This window comes from Vicia villosa, linkage group LG1, assembly GCF_029867415.1.
Source record: "Vicia villosa cultivar HV-30 ecotype Madison, WI linkage group LG1, Vvil1.0, whole genome shotgun sequence".
In the NCBI taxonomy this organism is placed as follows: Eukaryota; Viridiplantae; Streptophyta; class Magnoliopsida; order Fabales; family Fabaceae; genus Vicia; species Vicia villosa.
In genome coordinates, this window is record NC_081180.1 from 224,593,287 (window position 1) to 224,610,752 (window position 17,466).

Genomic DNA, 17,466 nt, shown 5'->3' on the forward strand with positions numbered 1-17,466 from the left:
TTCCGCTGTGTAAACATGATTTTTATCTAATGAGTTATAATTCAGATGTTTCAGTGAATGCATGACATATGCCGAACGTGTGTTTTCTTTTATTTTTGAATTGTGACACCCTTTGCATGTTTACTCTGATTTAATTTTGTTAATTACCGCGGGGTATTAGAGGGGTGTTACAATAGTGGTATCAGAGCAGGTCGGTCCGTCCGGCCAATTGTTGAGTCAGTTGAGTTGCGCGACAGTTGTATATTGTCGGCATTTTATTCCTTGGTACGCGACATGTGATTGAATCACTGTCGGTACTTGGTTGTTTGTTGCAGGTGTTCGATTGAAACAAGTGGGGGAGAAGCTTCGCTTCTCGGTTATGTTTCAGTTGTAAGAAGATTGATTCAGTAGGCTGTTGTTGGCAACAGTGCGAGCGTTGTTGGAGTTTGTTGTTTCCCGAATTGAAGGTGACATAGAATTAAGACTTCACTGGGAATTGAGTTGGAACATCTTGAAGGAAGATGATTAGAGGTAATTGGCAATTATTGAAAGGAGAGAAATTGGAAATTTGCGATGTGTCAGCTCTACTGGTGTACTGCGAAGATGTCAGTTGAGTAGCTTTACGTCTCGGAAGAGATTCAGCTGCAAGTTTGCAAAGAGGATTGCAGTGGAAATGTTCCAGAAATCGCACTTCGGCGATAGGATGTGTTGCTCAAGTCATAAGAATGTTTGGAAGTGAAGAGATACGATAAGGGGCTGTTTGGAATGTGATAGAGTTGAAGAGAATGAGTTTTGGAGTGAGATTTTCGTAATCAAAACGCAGGAAAATTGCTGAATAGCTGCAGAACTTCGAAAATTCATAACTAGAGTTCTGGACATCCGATTTGAGTTCCGTTTGAAGCGTCGGAAAGCTAACGGGATGAACTTTGTTATAAAAATGGTTGCAGCATCTGTAACATAATTAATTGTGACAGGATGACGTTGGAAAGAGGTGAAGTTACGGTTACTCTTGTTCTTATAACTAGACTTGTTTATTGGTACTGCACGGGATGTCAGTGTCAGTGTTGAATGGATCGAAGGAATAATTAGAAGGTTTGTTGAGGAGTAATTTTAAGAATTGAATATAGCATTTGAAGAGTTTTGGATATATCGTATAGAGTGTCGCTACATGATATCGGTGTTGCATGTTTCGGGCAATGACTGGAAAATTCATATCTTGAGTTCCGAGTGTCGGATTAATGTACCGTTTGAACCTACGAAGAGGAGAGATTATGTTATACCTTATGGGAGAGTTATAAATACAGTAGATTGATCCTATAAGGAGATATTGTGAAGTTGGTTAAGGAAACGTGAAACTTGTTGAATAAGAATGCCTACTACCGCGATTGTTTGAAACAGAATTGAGTAGAATATGTTGTCGATGAATTAATTGACGAGATGTTCGGTGATAAAGATGAATTGAGTACCGATGGATTTTAGTGAGAAGTGAATTAGTAGTAAAGACGGAATAAACTTTAGAACCCTTGGAATCGTATTTGTGATGGCAAAGTAACGATAAGTATAAAAGAAAAATTTGTAGGGAATTTCTAACATTTGTTGACGTGAGGGAGACTGTGTTGAGATTCCGAGTGGAATGATATTTGGACGTGAAGGATGTCATGGAATTTGGATTAAAACCACGAGTTATGAATGTTGTGTTATTGTGTTGCGTAGGAAGTCCTTAAAAATGTCGGTGCTAATGGTGAATGGGTTGGATTTAATTGGACAATTTTGAGACTTGAGTTGGTATGTGAAGGCACTCCTAATAGTGTTAGATTGAGTATGCTAGAAGATGACTAGTGGTATTCTTAACGAGATTAGAGAAGGTCAGAAAGATGATGTTGAGTTGATCGATAGGTTGATTATGAATTACCAAAGTAAAGGCGGTGAATTCAGAATCGACGAAAACGATGTAATGAGGTTGAGTGATTGGATTTGTGTTCCTCATGTTTTGAGCTTCGGAAGGATATTCTAGAAGGACACCGTAGCGAATTATTGGACTATGACGATGTTAATGAGTTTGGGTGCAAACTCGGAAAGGGACACTATTATGTAGTAACGACGGTTTATGCTTAAATATGACTTTCAACTAATATTGACAAATTTAGGACTTGATCACCCTAAATCTCTTGTTGGTAGTAGATGGAATCATATAGAAGAGATAAGCTTGTTTTGTTACCTTAATGGTTTAAGATGTGATGAATACTAAGCCGTGAGAATAATCACTCACTGTGTTGTGTGAATTTATGAAGAGGTGAATATGAAAGAGTGCAACATGATGGACAAATGACTTAAGACGGGTGTCGAAGAATTACAACTCTTTTGAATAATTGTCGAGATGATGAATATGTTACTACGGTTGTACGTAGTTAACAAGTATGTATTCGGCGAAATTAAAACGAAGAGTTGATGCTATATGATGTTGTAATAATTTTGCGCTGTTATTGAGGTGACATTGTAGATTCCAGATATAATGAGGAATTATACTCTATGAAGAGAGAAATTGATTTAATTCTTAGAAAAGATTGAAACTCAATTTGAGTTGTTTTGTAAGAAATTGTGTATTGAAGCTGATGAGTGTGATTATAATTGCTTGTGTATACTCGTTCTGATGGTTAGAATGTTTTAATAGATGTAGTAATTCAAGAATTTGTTTTTGAGTACGAGTAAGTATTGCTAAGTGGTAAATTGGTACCATGAATGATGAAGAATGATTCTTGAACGAATTAGTAAAGAGAGAGTCGGAATCGGGTAAAACTCAGAAATCTATTTGGTATAGATGATTGTGATGAGTAATCAGAGTAATGCGGAAAAGCGGAATGTAACGTGTTGGCTAATTGCGGGTGTGACTTAAGAGGAGTCAGAAAGTTGAAATCCGATGATATATGAATATTATTGTTGAGTTTCTTGAAGGAAGCAGCTGGTGAAAAGTGTAAGGATTGTTTTATCGCTCAGATAGAAGAGTGTGTCTAAGGTTGGTATGTTGGTAGATGGAATGCATTACTGCATTGTGGATCAAGTGTGATCATACTATAGATTGTGTAATTGTATTACTCAGTTGTTGAGCGTATGGTATATGTTGTACCTCAAAGTTCTATTTTTGGAGATATTACGAGTGGTACACCTTGGATGGTTAAATGTGACGTAAGAACTGGGATTGGAATGTATGAAACATGTTTCCCGTTGGTTATGTTAGATGGATTTTGAGGATTGACTGATGGTACTGTTAATTGAGAGCTGGAGAGTCAGGTGAAGGACTCTTATACGAGCTGGTTACTTGAGGTATGTTTTCGAGGACGAAAACTCTTTTAGTGGGGGAGAGTTGTAACACCCCATATTTTCTAAATTTAATTTAATTGGAAATTAAATTATTATTTGGAATTATTCAGTATTTTGAGGAATTATTTGGAAAGAAATATGAGATAGGCTATTGGGCCAAGTGTGGTGTTAGTAAAGAGGGGGTACTATGTTAGTAAAGCCTTTACTAATTAAAATGTTATGTTTCATAAAATAAGGAAAATTGGGAAAGGAGGAAAAGAGTCAGAACGTGAAAAATGAGAAATGGAAGAGAAGAGCTGAGGAACGTAAAGAGGAACCAAAGAGGAAGAGGACCAAAGATCAAGAACTCTTGGCTAAGGTAAGGGGGGACTCTCTGGTTATCATCTATTATCGTGTTCTTAGATAATAATATTGATTAGGGATGTTGTTGAGTCAATTGGATCATATGTTAGGTTTAGGGAGGTTATGAATTGATGAAAATTGCATGGATTATTGGTTGATTATGTGTTGTTTTGATGTGTGATGATGAATAATGATGCAATTGATGATTAACTGCCTATATATGACGTTTAGAGACAGTTTTGGACTCAGATTGAGTCAGATCGCAGGATCTGACGCAGACCCGAAAGTCTGCGAAATCGCCAGTTCGCGCCGCGTCCCCGTGTTGGCGCCGCGAAGGCGTAACTTTTTCTCGTTCCGCGCCGCGTGCATAGGTTGGCGCCGCGAACGTGTTTTTGTGGTTCAGGTCGCGCCGCGAACTTTGGTTGCGCCGCGTGCTGTAGCGTTAGTTGTTTCTTGGAAAAGTTAAATGATGTGTAACTTTTGAACCGTAGGTCCGTTTTTAGTGCCGTTTCGTGCACGATGAATCTTATGAGATAGCCTACGTGTTTAAATGATGAAATGAGGTGTGAATCCAATTATTTTTTTTATATGATTTTATTTCTTGATGAATGATGTATTGTACATATATGTGATGAGATGTGTAAATACATGCTATGTTGAAATATTAATCATGTGACGATTGTTTGATTGGATGATGTATTGTTGACATATATGATGAAATGTGACAATATAAGATGTTGTTTTGAAAACATTATGATGTGATGATTTGTAGAGAATTGTATGATGTTGATTGATTTGTTTTGGAATGATGTAGATACATGTGTGTTCTTCTTATTGATGATGATGATTGATATGGACACATGTATGTTCTTTAAATGATGATGATGATGATGATGATTGATTGTATTGAATGATGCTAATGTATATAAACATACTTTGATGATGATGATGATGTTAATGATGATGATGAAATGAGTATTTGATGATGTTACTCATTAGACTTGACGATGGTATAAGTATGTTGTATATGTTGCATTCATTCATGTGCATTGATGATACTGTATCCATAAGGGTGTGTTGGATCAGTGAAGGGCATGATTCCCATTGTGAGGAATCTGTGCTGGCAGGGCCGTATCTGGATGATGTTGGATCGGTCATGGGTTATTCCCATTTGACGATGTTGGTACCACATGCATAGTGTCAGTTCATACATATGCATACTTTTATAACATGATTGGAAGTATTCCAGTGTTATAAATATTGATGATGTGTTGCTTGCGTGTTTTGTTGAATTAGTGTTGAGTATGATTGTCTGTATGAAAGATGTGTTCTGATGATGTTTGTGTAAACAATGGATGTTCCTGATAATCTGAATATGATGTAATTGGGTGAATGATAAACTATGATGTGTTGTTATTTAAGATGCAATAACATTTGTTAACTGTGATGAGACTCACCCTTACTGTTGATATTTTCAGATTGAGGATAGCTGCTTTCGACTTGGTGAGGATTAGCTCATAAGTCGGTTTAGTTGTTGTGTCGGTGTCATGCTCTGATAGATGTAACACTGGGAATGCGATGTTTTGAGTTTCGATTATAACTCTATTGTTTATTTTATTTGAAGTCTGATACATTAACGATGTAATGTTGACTTGATGATTTGATTCCGCTGTGTAAACATGATTTTTATCTAATGAGTTATAATTCAGATGTTTCAGTGAATGCATGACATATGCCGAACGTGTGTTTTCTTTTATTTTTGAATTGTGACACCCTTTGCATGTTTACTCTGATTTAATTTTGTTAATTACCGCGGGGTATTAGAGGGGTGTTACATTTCTGTCGTAGAATTCAGATTATCCGGGGTTCAAGCTTCCGGAACATAAAAATTCAGATCATTCGGGGTTCAAGCTTCCGAAACATATCTGTCGTAGATTTCAGAACATCCAGGGTTCAAGCTTCCGGACTGTTTCTGGCGTAGAATTCAGATTATCCGGGGTTCAAGCTTCCGGAACATAAAAATTCAGATTATTCGGGGTTCAAGCTTCCGAAACATATCTGTCGTAGATTTCAGAACATCCAGGGTTCAAGCTTCCGGACTGTTTCTGGCGTAGAATTCAGATGGTTCAGGGTTCATGCTTCCGAAACATATCTGTTGTAGATTTCAGAACATCCGGGGTTCAAGCTTCCGGACTGTTTCTGGCGTAGAATTCAGATCATCCGGGGTTTAAGCTTCCGGAACATATCTGGCGTAGGACATCAGAACGAGTTATTCATTGAACCATATCTGAAGAGGAATACCAGAACGGGTCGTACATTAGACCATATCTGGAAGTATGACATCAGAACGAGTTATTCATTCAACCATATCTGAAGAGGAATACCAGAACGGGTCGTACATTAGACCATATCTGGAAGTAGGGCATCAGAACGAGTTATTCATTAAACCATATCTGAAGAGCAATACCAGAACGGGTCGTACATTAGACCATATCTGGAAGTAGGGCATCAGAACGAGTTATTCATTAAACCATATCTGAAGAGCAATACCAGAACGGGTCGTATATTAGACCATATCTGGAAGTAGGGCATCAGAACGAGTTATTCATTAAACTATATCTGAAGAGCAATACCAGAACGGGTCGTACATTAGACCATATCTGGAAGTAGGACATCAGAACGAGTTATTCAATAAACCATATCTGATGAAGGATGTCAGAACGAGCCGTACATTAGACCATATCTGATGAAGGATGTCAGAACGAGTCGTACATTAGACTATATCTGATGAAGGATGTCAGAACGAGTCGTACATTAGACCATATCTGATGAAGGATGTCAGAACGAGTCGTACATTAGACCATATCTGATGAAGGATGTCAGAACGAGTCGTACATTAGACTATATCTGATGAAGGATGTCAGAACGAGTCGTACATTAGACCATATCTGAAAGAGCCATACTTTAGGTTGTATTTAATTTTGTTGACGATAGTTGCCTGACCGATTGGTCGACCTGAAAGATAAAGTTAGTTTTATGCAATGTCATGATGTATGTATTGTATGTTTTTTGAAATGAATGAGACTGTTATGCATATTTCATGAGATGTATGATGTATGAATGCAAATGTTGTTAATGATGATAGTAAATTGTATCAATGTTTTGCGGGGAAAATAAATCCCTGTCTGTTCAGCGCCTTTAAGAGATTATTTGAATCTCGACTTAACTGCCCCAGATGAATTGGACAATTACATGTCGTCCCCCTTGTACACATTGGCGTTTTAGCCAACTGAGTCAGTCATGGGAAATCTTTCTGCTTTTCGGAGCATTACTGAAGCATGCCTGTCGGGAGCGCTTCCTGAGATTTGTGCTACCACAAGTAACCTGCCCCAGTATCATGAGTTTAGGAACGATGCCCCTGATTGATCAACACTTCTGAGAGAGTCTTCGAGTCTTGAATTGATTGCCCCAAATATGTGAACTCTTACTCAAAAGGGTATTCAACTTTTTTTGTGCCCCTGAGGGTGATCAGTATTTGAGATATTCTCGCTCGAACTCAGCGGAGTTCTGAAGACAACTTGTCCCTTGAGAGGATTAAATTTTTTTCATCCGTAGTTCATGATGGAAGCTTTCCTGGTGTCAAGTACTTGTTCATATGCAAAGAATGTTTAGTATGAGAAATATAAATCTAATGCAATGTTCATGTTTGTCTTGAAGTTTAAAAAAGATTTGTTTTTGAAAGGATGTCAAAACATCGATTTTTGTGAAAAGTGGTGTGATACCAACTCAAGCGTTTTAGCAAAACTCCTAGGAGTCAGTTTACCGTATTCTCGTTACAGTATGCTTTCGAATTAACCCTGCCTCAATTAGGACTTTTGAGGGTTGTAACGTGGCCAAGTTCACGGCTTTAGGAAAAAAAGATTTTTAGGCTCAAAATTTTATTGGTGCCCACCCCCTTCGTGATGTTCTCCAACCTAAGTTCAGTTAACTCGATGCGAGTATTCATCCTTCACGAGGAGTTTGAGACGATTGAGGAATCAGTGAGGTGTTTGGACAAGTAAGTCACTTTACCTTTTGTATTTGGTGTCTGATCACACGATCGATCTTTTTTTATTCTTTTGTTAAGGATCTTTTTGTTTTTGCAATCCTTTCTTTTCAGGCTTTTCATTTTTTCTCTTAACTTTTGCCTGGGCAAATTCTTTTGAATTTCAGGTTTGCAGTCCAGCAGGATGCCCTAATTTTTGCCTAAGTCACTTGCTTTCAAGTTTGTTAACTTAGCGGGCTTTCTTTTCTCTTCCTTTTTTATTCATTTTTTCTTCTTTTGAACCAGTCGTATGATCCTGAGATGTCTTCGATTCTTTGGAGAGATAGTGACTGCCTCATTTCTTGCTTGATGAAGGATAACCATTGTGGTATTGGCTTTCCTCAACCTTTTGAAGGATAACCATTATTGTATCCTTAGATTCGAGCTCCTGGTGAATTTTGAACGCTCGATCAGGTTAACTGAACACTACCCTGCCCCTGGGTTACATGAGGGTTTTTCATAAAGAAAAGAAACTCCTACTTCCAGGCTCAAAGGGGTTGACAAGGGATTATCTTCCTTATATCTCCAGTATTTAGGGATTTGAAACAATGCCTGTACATCATCAACAGGGTTTTACTCGAAAGCATACTATTTGAGATTATGAGTATTATGTGTTCGTCATTCTCCCTTCAGAGTCATCATGCTTTATCACCGAGAGTTTGGTATCACAAGCAAAGAAAACATGTTAGAGCGAGAGCGAATGAATTTTTTCAAGACAAACATATCCAATGCATCGTTATTATAGTTCAAAAACAAACAAGTATTGCATATAGACAGTATTGAACAAGAACAAGAAAGATTACGCATGAAAATGCATGAAATTACAAATTGCCAACATTGAGGAGATTTTCTCCGTATGGACTTATTGCTTCAGAAGGTCCATTGAGTCGAAGGAGAACTTCAAATTTGGCCTGCAAGTGTGAATATGATAGCCTTTGCATCAATCAAGTCTTGTACCTTATCTCGGACTGGTTGGCAATTTATCGATCGACTGACCAAGTGCCCCAGAGAGGAAACCAAACCAAGTGTTCGTATCTGAACTACAGATTACTTCTAAGAAGAAGATTCTGACGAAGCCACAAAGGAGTTGTAAGTATCAAGCTTTAGGGATTTGAGGCAGAAAATGATAAGCTCGTTGTCTGGAAACCTGTTATGCAATGATATGTATGCAAATGCATATGCAATGTCTTCAAGGATCTTTTTGGAACCCAATTTGCAACATTGAAATGTAATTGCAGCTTTGTTGAAGAACTACGACTTCCATCTCTGAACGTCCTTCTTTAAGAATCAGGCTCACCATATCCAGTGGGTCATAGCCTCTGATTCGGGGTATGGTACTTTTGAGCTTAAGAGCATGTGGCTAAAGGAAAATAAATCCTCTTGCCCCTTGATAAGAACTGTACCCTTGAGTTTGAAGACATTTGGCTAGAGGAAAATAAATCCTCTTGCCCCTTGATAGGAATTTTACCCTTGAGTTTGAAGGCATCTGGCTAGAGGAAAATAAATCCTCTTGCCCTTTAATATAAATTTAGGCTCTTGATAGTCCTTCCATAGTACCTGGAAAGTATGTGCTATGAATCCCTAAGATCCTTGAAAAAGGTTAGTCAGCATGTTAGGTAAAAGCATAAGGTAATATGGACAAGTAAGTCCTACACACAAAACCTGTTAGGGTATGAACAAATCCTGCAAGGAAACCAAACGATTAGGGTATAAACAAACCTTGCAAGAAAACCAACGGTTAGATAATGAATACAAACAAGTCACACAAGTAGCCTTAGGTTTAAAGGCTTGCATGAAGTTCAAAGGTAAGTACCCTCCCACTGAAGTTTAGTTGGTTCAACCTGTCCTAGATAAAGATCGGGTTCTAGGGAGCTCATATCATTGACCTTTCTCGAAGGCGCTTATCTCAGTTCGGCGATCGAATCACTAACCGAAAAGGTCCCGAAAGTCCAGTCCATATGAGTGTAGCTTCGAGTATCAACCAACTTCAGTCGGAACCAAAGCCAGCCATCTCGCTACTTTCTAAAAGGCCAAAGTTTAGTTCAACTAAGGTTCTAGGGGCGAATTAGTGCTTAATGACACCACGCGGTAGCCAAGCATTTCCTCGAGTCGGATCCCAAGGAACACCAGGACAAACCAATGTGTCGCACTAACGATGGCCATCAGATCAACCACATCAGTATACGTTGTGCAGTCTCCTTGATCTCATGCCATTTACCTAAGGTACTCAGATCCGGGTGTAGGATCTTACACACAATAACAAACCCAAGCATTTTCCTTAAAAATAAAGCATACAAACAAACAATTAAAAACATTTACAATGAACTAAGCCCTAAGGTATACCCCTCTTAAAGACTCCCCAGCAGAGTCGCCAGTTCTGTAACTCGGTGAACTGACTTTTATTTTTAAGATGCAACAATGTTGCGGTGAGCATGAGTCGCCACCGACTTTTATTTTGTCCAATTTTAGGAAAGGTAAAAAGTACAGAAAAAGACCTTTTTGAAAAGAAACGGGCTCGGGGGGTAAGTTATGAGAAGGGAAGGTGTAAGCACCCTTTTCATCCGTAGTTATCTACGGGCTCTTAACTTGCTTAGCTCATATTGTTTGTTTGTTTTGAAAGAAGTATAAGGACTTTAGCGTAAATGCGTAGCCTTAGTTTTTTGAAATGATATTGAAAAGATATTTTTATTGAGCTAGGCAGTTTAAGAGCACTACCCTATAACTGGTCTTTTTCTGTAAGTTTTTAAAGTTCCCAGGACTATCCATACTATATAGGAGTAGGTAGTCCTTGTTATATTGGACGTGCGGGTCATCGAGGTCGTTTGAAGGCAACAGGTAGAGGTACCTTTAGCAATATTCGAAGGGACAATCATTGTTCCGTAGGCAACCATTCGAGGGACTAGATCATATTATCGAGGCAACATCGCGGGTCATCGAGGGACTTATGATCTTTGCAATGATTTTTAATCGAGGGACTTGCTAATTGGTACCTCTACATTCGAGGGACACGACCTTTAATCGAAGGCAACCAAGAGGGGCGTACCCTAAGGGTGAGTGCGTGCAAGTGTGTTATATTCAGATACATTATTTATCTTGAGTTAAAGTTAGCTAGCGTTCAGTTAATTATCTTGCCATACAATCCTAAGCATACATCTAAACAATTATATCAGCAGTTTATATAGGTGCGGAAAGTAAAAGTGCGGAAAAGTAAATCCTACGCTATTACATGGCTTTGGGAGAGATACATAATAGGAGGTGTAGAAAGTAAACCCTAATTAAAACTATTACATCCCATATACAATTATATAATTTGTAAAAATATGCGAGTAAATTGAAATAAATGAATATGTGTAGTAGGTATATGTCCATAATAGTCCAGAGTCTCAAGTGTCATACCTCGCAATCAAAATAAGACGTTAGTAATAAGAACACCAAAAAATGTACAAGAAGATGGTGAAACATATTAAACTAAAAAAAAGAATAATTAAAATGTTTTTGGTGTTTTATGTTTTTAATAAGCAACTAAAAAACTAATACAAACTAAATTAATTCTAAAAATAATAAATTAAATATTTCCTTTTGTTTTTATTTTTGAAATATTCTTAGTTAGTGATTCATACACAGGTAAACGTTAGATTAATGGGAAAATTAAAATTATGTAAAAATTAATTAAATATATTAAATAACTAACTTTAAAAACCAATTTAACTAATTGTGTTACAGGTAATAAAACGGGACATGCATTTATATTCCCACATTAGAATAAAAAAAAAAGGTCTAATTATTTATATGTTAATGGAGTTAATACTTGAAATTAATTAAATTAAAAGTGACAAATTAAACAATATTTTACAAATTCTAGAAACATATGAAGAGCCAAATCACGTTGCATTTTTACTGCATACTATTCTCTCTTTTCTAAACAAAATTGACACCATCAAATAGACTAATTCAACACCAATTTAACCCACCAATAATTGTATGGCATTATAATTTTTAGAATAAAAAGAACAAAAGTAGTGATGGAAAGGAATAATAGCAGTACAAATTAAATACACAAGAGTTCTCTCTCACAGTTCTTTTTATCTTCTCAAATCCATTCTTTTTTTTTAAAAAAAAAAACACAAGTAAATCTTAGCCTTAAAAATACTAAAAAACAAACACAAATGCACGGCAAGAATCAAAGCAATCAAAGAGAATGGCAACGAACCAGATCTGAAGATGGCCCAGTTCGACTAGGTGCTCGCCGGAGTTGATGCGGTGGTCGATGGCAGTTGATCGATCGAATCCGGGCGGTGAATACCAGAGCTGCTCCGATGCGGCGTTTCCGGCGGCTGGGTATGTCACGGTGTTTCGGTCTTCGTCGGAGCCTATTCCTCTTTGTTCTTCTTTCGTCTTTTCCTTGTTGTCCTATTGTTGCTGTTCCTGAAAACACAAAGAGAAAAATTGCAGGTTGTTTTGATGTTAATTTTGTTTCTTGTTTTTTTTTTGTAGTGCGTATGTATGCAGTTTTGGTGTAGATCGAAACTGTTAGTGTGGAAATATGTACGTGATCATGTCGTGAATGAGAGCGGATCGGTTATTATGGTGACTGTAGGGGAAAGAAAAAATAAGGGTTGATTTTTTGTGGTTGTTTTGGAACCGTCCTCTTGGTTTATTTGCAATGTGGAATGTACAGACACCGTGGGATTTGGGTAGTGATAATTGTGAATCGTTGTTAGTGTAATGTGGTTTATGAGTTTTTGTTGGTAGAACACGTGAGAAGAGAGGGTTAGGATTTGTTAGCCCTTATAGGGTCAATGGAACCAACAGCCAGTTAATTGTCATCAAGGCCTTGTCTTCCATAGTTAATTTCTTTTTGATTTTTGAAGATGCTGTCTTAAGGTTGTTTTGGAAAGAAAATAACTTTGTCGTGTAAGTGTTTTGGAAATAATTGGAAAGTCTCTTTTTTTTTTTGTTATTTTTGTGAATAAAATGGAAAAAATAAAAAATAAAAAATAGAAAAAAGCATGAAATAAAAAAAACGAAAAATTAATATTTAAATAAAATGAAAATGTTATTTTTGGTGATTTTTTTAATATAGGTAGAAATAAAATTAAAGCTAAGTTAGAAACAAATAAAAAGGAAAAATATCAAAAGTGGGTTTCGAACTCGCAACCTTATACTTGCAAACCTTACCTCCTTACCAATTGTGCTATATTACTTATTCGAAATAAAAAGCCAATTAAAAATATATTAAGCATCGGTAAGCATTTTGCTATTTATTAAAATATAATAATTTAAGAGTAAACTATTATATTTTAAAATAGACTTTAAATCGAATATTTATAAAATTCAGAATGTCAATGTAAATGAACCCGATATTTTATAAAAATCCAATTTTTGAAATAGTTTTAAATTTCTGAAAAGTGTGGGCAAATTTTGGGGTATGACAAGTTGGTTGTTAGGAACCATAGTATTCCTATCTGGACTAAATTATCCTTGGAATCTCATGCATGCGTGGGACGAGTGGGTACACGCACTGCATGGTAATCCGAAATTGAACTTCAAATCTTCGTGCTTGGAGTTTTGGCTTTCCAAGTAAGTGAACCTTGAAGTGTAGCACTCTCAGGTTTTAGCATCCTGAGTAGTGTGATTCGAAGGATTTGAGGAACGATGAACCTACTGGAGGCCTGTTCAGACACTTGTCGGTTGTGACTTTAGGATACGCGTGGAGATCATTATACGCCACTGAGGTAGGTTACCTAGATACATGGCCTCGGAGTTGGACCACCATGTTGGTACTACCAGACGGGTATAATGCCACAGTATCGCTATTGTGCACAAGATGCGTGAGTAATCCTTTTTCTGACATGTGTGGGACAAAGGTGATCTGAAGCTCAAGGTAGAATTCTGATTTGGCACTCGTGAGACACAGATCCAGACTCTCATAAGGTATGTGGGATAAGGATCTATACGTCGCGCTCAATAGTAGAGGAGTGACTAGGCAGCCGATGGTGAAATGGATCAAGATCCAATGCTATACTTATGGAGACCCTGAGTGATCGTGATCGCGTGAGTTAGTATCAGATTGTACCTTGGAGACGTTCTCGTTTCATGAAGTGTTAAGTTGGCATTTTTTTCCATGAGTGTCTAGAGTGGGACTCATGTGCGCTCATGATATCCTGGTCAGCATAGTGAGTGGCTATCATGTACCATTGGCGACCGGTGATGGAATATGCAAGTTGTATCTTGGATCGGCTAGATGTGTCATGTGTCCGGTAAGGTATTGCTAGATACTCTGAATAGAGAAGTGTTAATCTTGGTAAAGCATGGACATTTTGGTTTAGGAACTGCTAAGGAGTTTATAAGAGAGATGTTCGAAGTGCAAAGTGCAATTTCTTGCATTGTGGCTACACTCTGACTGTTAGAAGCACTGCAATGAAGGATGCAGCCGCTGAGGAAGTCAGTTCAGTGTCTGATTCAGAGGTGGAACATACGTTAGATGACTGTGTGAATGGAGTGTGGCTATGGGAGGATCGTTATATCGGTAAGTCGCACGAGTTATCAGAGGTGATACTACGCTAAGAGAATGAGGGTGTATGGTTGAGTAATAGTTGTGTAGAACTGCTAGAGTTATCATGAACTGCAGTATGTCGTGAAGGATTCAATATACCGGTTGAGCAACAAAGATTTGTTGGAATGACAAACATAGCAGTTGTACGCTGTGGAAATCAATGACAAGGACGAACCTCTAAGTCAGTGAATTTTTGGGTTTCAATGTCCTGAGATCGAAACGTGTACCTAAGTTGTGGTAGATGAACTATATGGAATGGAAGAGTAAGTAGAAGCTTGATTCTGGAAAGTACGCAACTTCAAAGAGTAGTAGTCGATGATGGATGTATATAGAGTTCTGGCACGTGTTGTAATTGGAAAACTGTGGATAAGGAATTATTGTGTATTAATGGAAGCTAAGTGAATTATGGATATAATGTGACTCAGAGGATTTTCAAGGTGTGTGAATTGTTGGAATCAGAGTAGCGCAACAGATCAAGGAAGAATCAGATAAGTCGGAGGTAGGAACGAACGAACTAATTGTAGGATTTTATGTTGGGATGAAAGTATCTTCCTAAGGCAAATTGTTGAAACAGTGTTTTGTTCATTCCAGTCTCTCGAGGATCCACCATAAACTCGAGAGGTGTTGTCAATGGACCAACTTGGGAATACTTTTTGTGGATGGCATGCAGTACGACGTTCGTAGGTCATCAGTTTAGCTTGCAAGTCACAAGGGTTGGACTGAGTATCAGACCGTCGAAATGCTGAAGGCTAGAGAGGACATTCAGTTGTATAAGTAAAGGTAAGCTTGGGGCAACTATCCTAAGACTTTAGGAACCAGAGGTTAAGACCGAGGAATTTGGAGATCACCTAATGACATTGTATGGACTCGAGTGGAGAATAACTTGAAGTGTTATCGCAGAAGCGACGTTGTGGCGGTAATCATCAAGTGGGAAGTAATTCAAGGAGCTGAGTGAAGCAGTAATGTTTGTTGAACGAGGGTGAACACACCAGAGAATGAAACGAAGGATATCCGACATGAGTGGATTATTAGAGTTTTTGAAGTTTTGGAGATTCAGAGCAGAGCAGTGAAGGTCAAGGACCCTGGAAGGATATTTCCCCAGATATGTCAAGACGAAGTATCTGGATAGACGTGTTGCTTGAGAGTCAAGGTCATAACCATGCATAGTGGGACACAGGCGTTTTGGCGGATTATGCTTTTCGTATGGAATGACCCTCAGACAGAGTAGTGAGATTATCTGAAGAGAAATGTAAGGAACATTTCATCCCCTGGTTGGTATAGTTTTGGACACGTTGTTTCCGTGGTGATCAAAAAGAATTCGAGGACGAATTCAATTTAAGGGGGGGAGAATGTAACATCCCTATTTACCTGAGTACGATTATGAAGTACTAAGAGAGAATTATGGATTAATTATGCATTAGGAAGGGAAGTTGTTAGAATGGAAAGAGTTTAGTTAGAATTCAACTAATGGCATGATGGTAATTATCACTTAGTTTGAGGGCATAATGGACCTTAAGTAATTTTGCATGATATAAGGCCTTGTTTGGGTGCATGCTATTCATTTTTGTTTCACAATTCAGAATTTGGAGCAAGAGAGAAAGGAGGAAGTTATGTTCATCAATTCCATTTTCGCACCTTGGGTACAGCCTCCACTAAATACGGTATATCTCTCAACTCGTAACTCCGATCGTAACGATTCTGGTCCCATTGAAAAGCTAACGAATTTCTCTTCGATTTGCACCTATGGTTTGCATATATAGCTTCTTTTTTGAAGGAGAAAAACGAGTTTGAAGTTGGGACATGCATGCTGAATGTGATGAAGAATGGGCTACGGGTTTGATGAGTTTGGAGTTGGAGTTTTGATCAAGATAGGAACTCAATTGCAGCATGTTCATCATCTAAAGCTCTATTAATCCAATGTGAATCCTTAGATAGCAACTTGGATAGAAATTGGGAAATTGTATGTTATGGGGCTAGGGTTAGATACACTTGATGCATGATATATGTTCTTTGCTGATTAAACTATATTGCATGTTGATAGTGTGCTTGTGTTCCATGTTGTTTCTACTAATAATCGATAATGCACTCTTTTGGAATGATATTGGGATGTTAGAAGTGTTTGGATTAAAGTTAGAATGGATTTAGAACCCTTAAAATGCTGAAAAACACATTCTGATGCAGAGTAATCGGTTACGGGTCTTTGGGTAACCGATTACGCTGTTAAAAATGCAATTCTGGGCTGTTTTAGAGCCAGTAATCGGTTACTGGACTCTGGGTAATCGGATACCCTGGGCGCAGGGGGGAAAAATCAGCAAACTTCGGAAATTCGTAACTTTCGGCTCGGGTATCGGAATTACGCAAACTTTATATCGTTGGAAAGCTAGCGACGTGTACTTTCTAATTAAATTGGTCCCCAAATCAGAATGTGTGATTTAATAATATTGGAACCCTACTTAGTGAACCTCGTCGGGCGAGATTTTACATTACTAATTCCCCCGAGAGCAGTTCTGTTCCGAATAGAGAACCGAACGCCTCCTTAGTCGTGTGAGACTTGTTTAAATTATAATTGAACATGTTAATGATGTTAATGATCATGGATATGTTATTTTTAATATGTGAATCATTCATGATTAGAATGGATTAATCTCATTGCACTTAATTGCTATATTATGTTTAAATACGAATGCTATGTTGTGATGAGATGTGAGTATCTTGTTAATGCCCGTTGTTTTGGCTAAACAATTGGGATTGTGTGCTTGTGTGATTTGGCGCTTGATATGTGTGTATGCTTGAATCGAAACGGGCCGGGGGCTAGGTTGCGTTACATCCCAGGCTTTGTGACCAATGGGACAGTCCCGATCATGTGATCTTGGGCTCACACCTGAGCTACCGTTGCAGTGTGCTTGTGAGGGTCTTGAGGCATTTCCCACTTGGCGTTAACACACTTGCATGCTCGGTATGATGGCGTTGTGCGGCCAAGTAGGCCTATGCATAACAGGTAAACCATCTCTAGCGGTGCCATGTAGGCTACATCACTAGGCTTTCGCCCGATGGACCCATGTGTCAAGATGGCGTATTGTACTCGGCGTTAACACATGTGCGTGAAGATGGTTAATGGGACAATGACGCCAATTAGGCTAAGGTCATCTCGCAGCCATTTAGGCTTGCGCGAACCCGTCTAATCATC

At 38.2% G+C, this 17,466-nt stretch overlaps 1 long non-coding RNA gene across 1 annotated transcript; it reads left to right on the plus strand.

Moving 5' to 3' along the window:
- Positions 1 to 11,716: 11,716 nt before the first annotated feature.
- On the plus strand, positions 11,717 to 12,685 carry LOC131623112 (uncharacterized). Its single transcript, XR_009290139.1, has 2 exons — positions 11,717 to 12,061; positions 12,218 to 12,685. It is a non-coding gene; the product is annotated as an uncharacterized LOC131623112 (long non-coding RNA).
- The last annotated feature ends 4,781 nt before the right edge of the window (positions 12,686 to 17,466 follow it).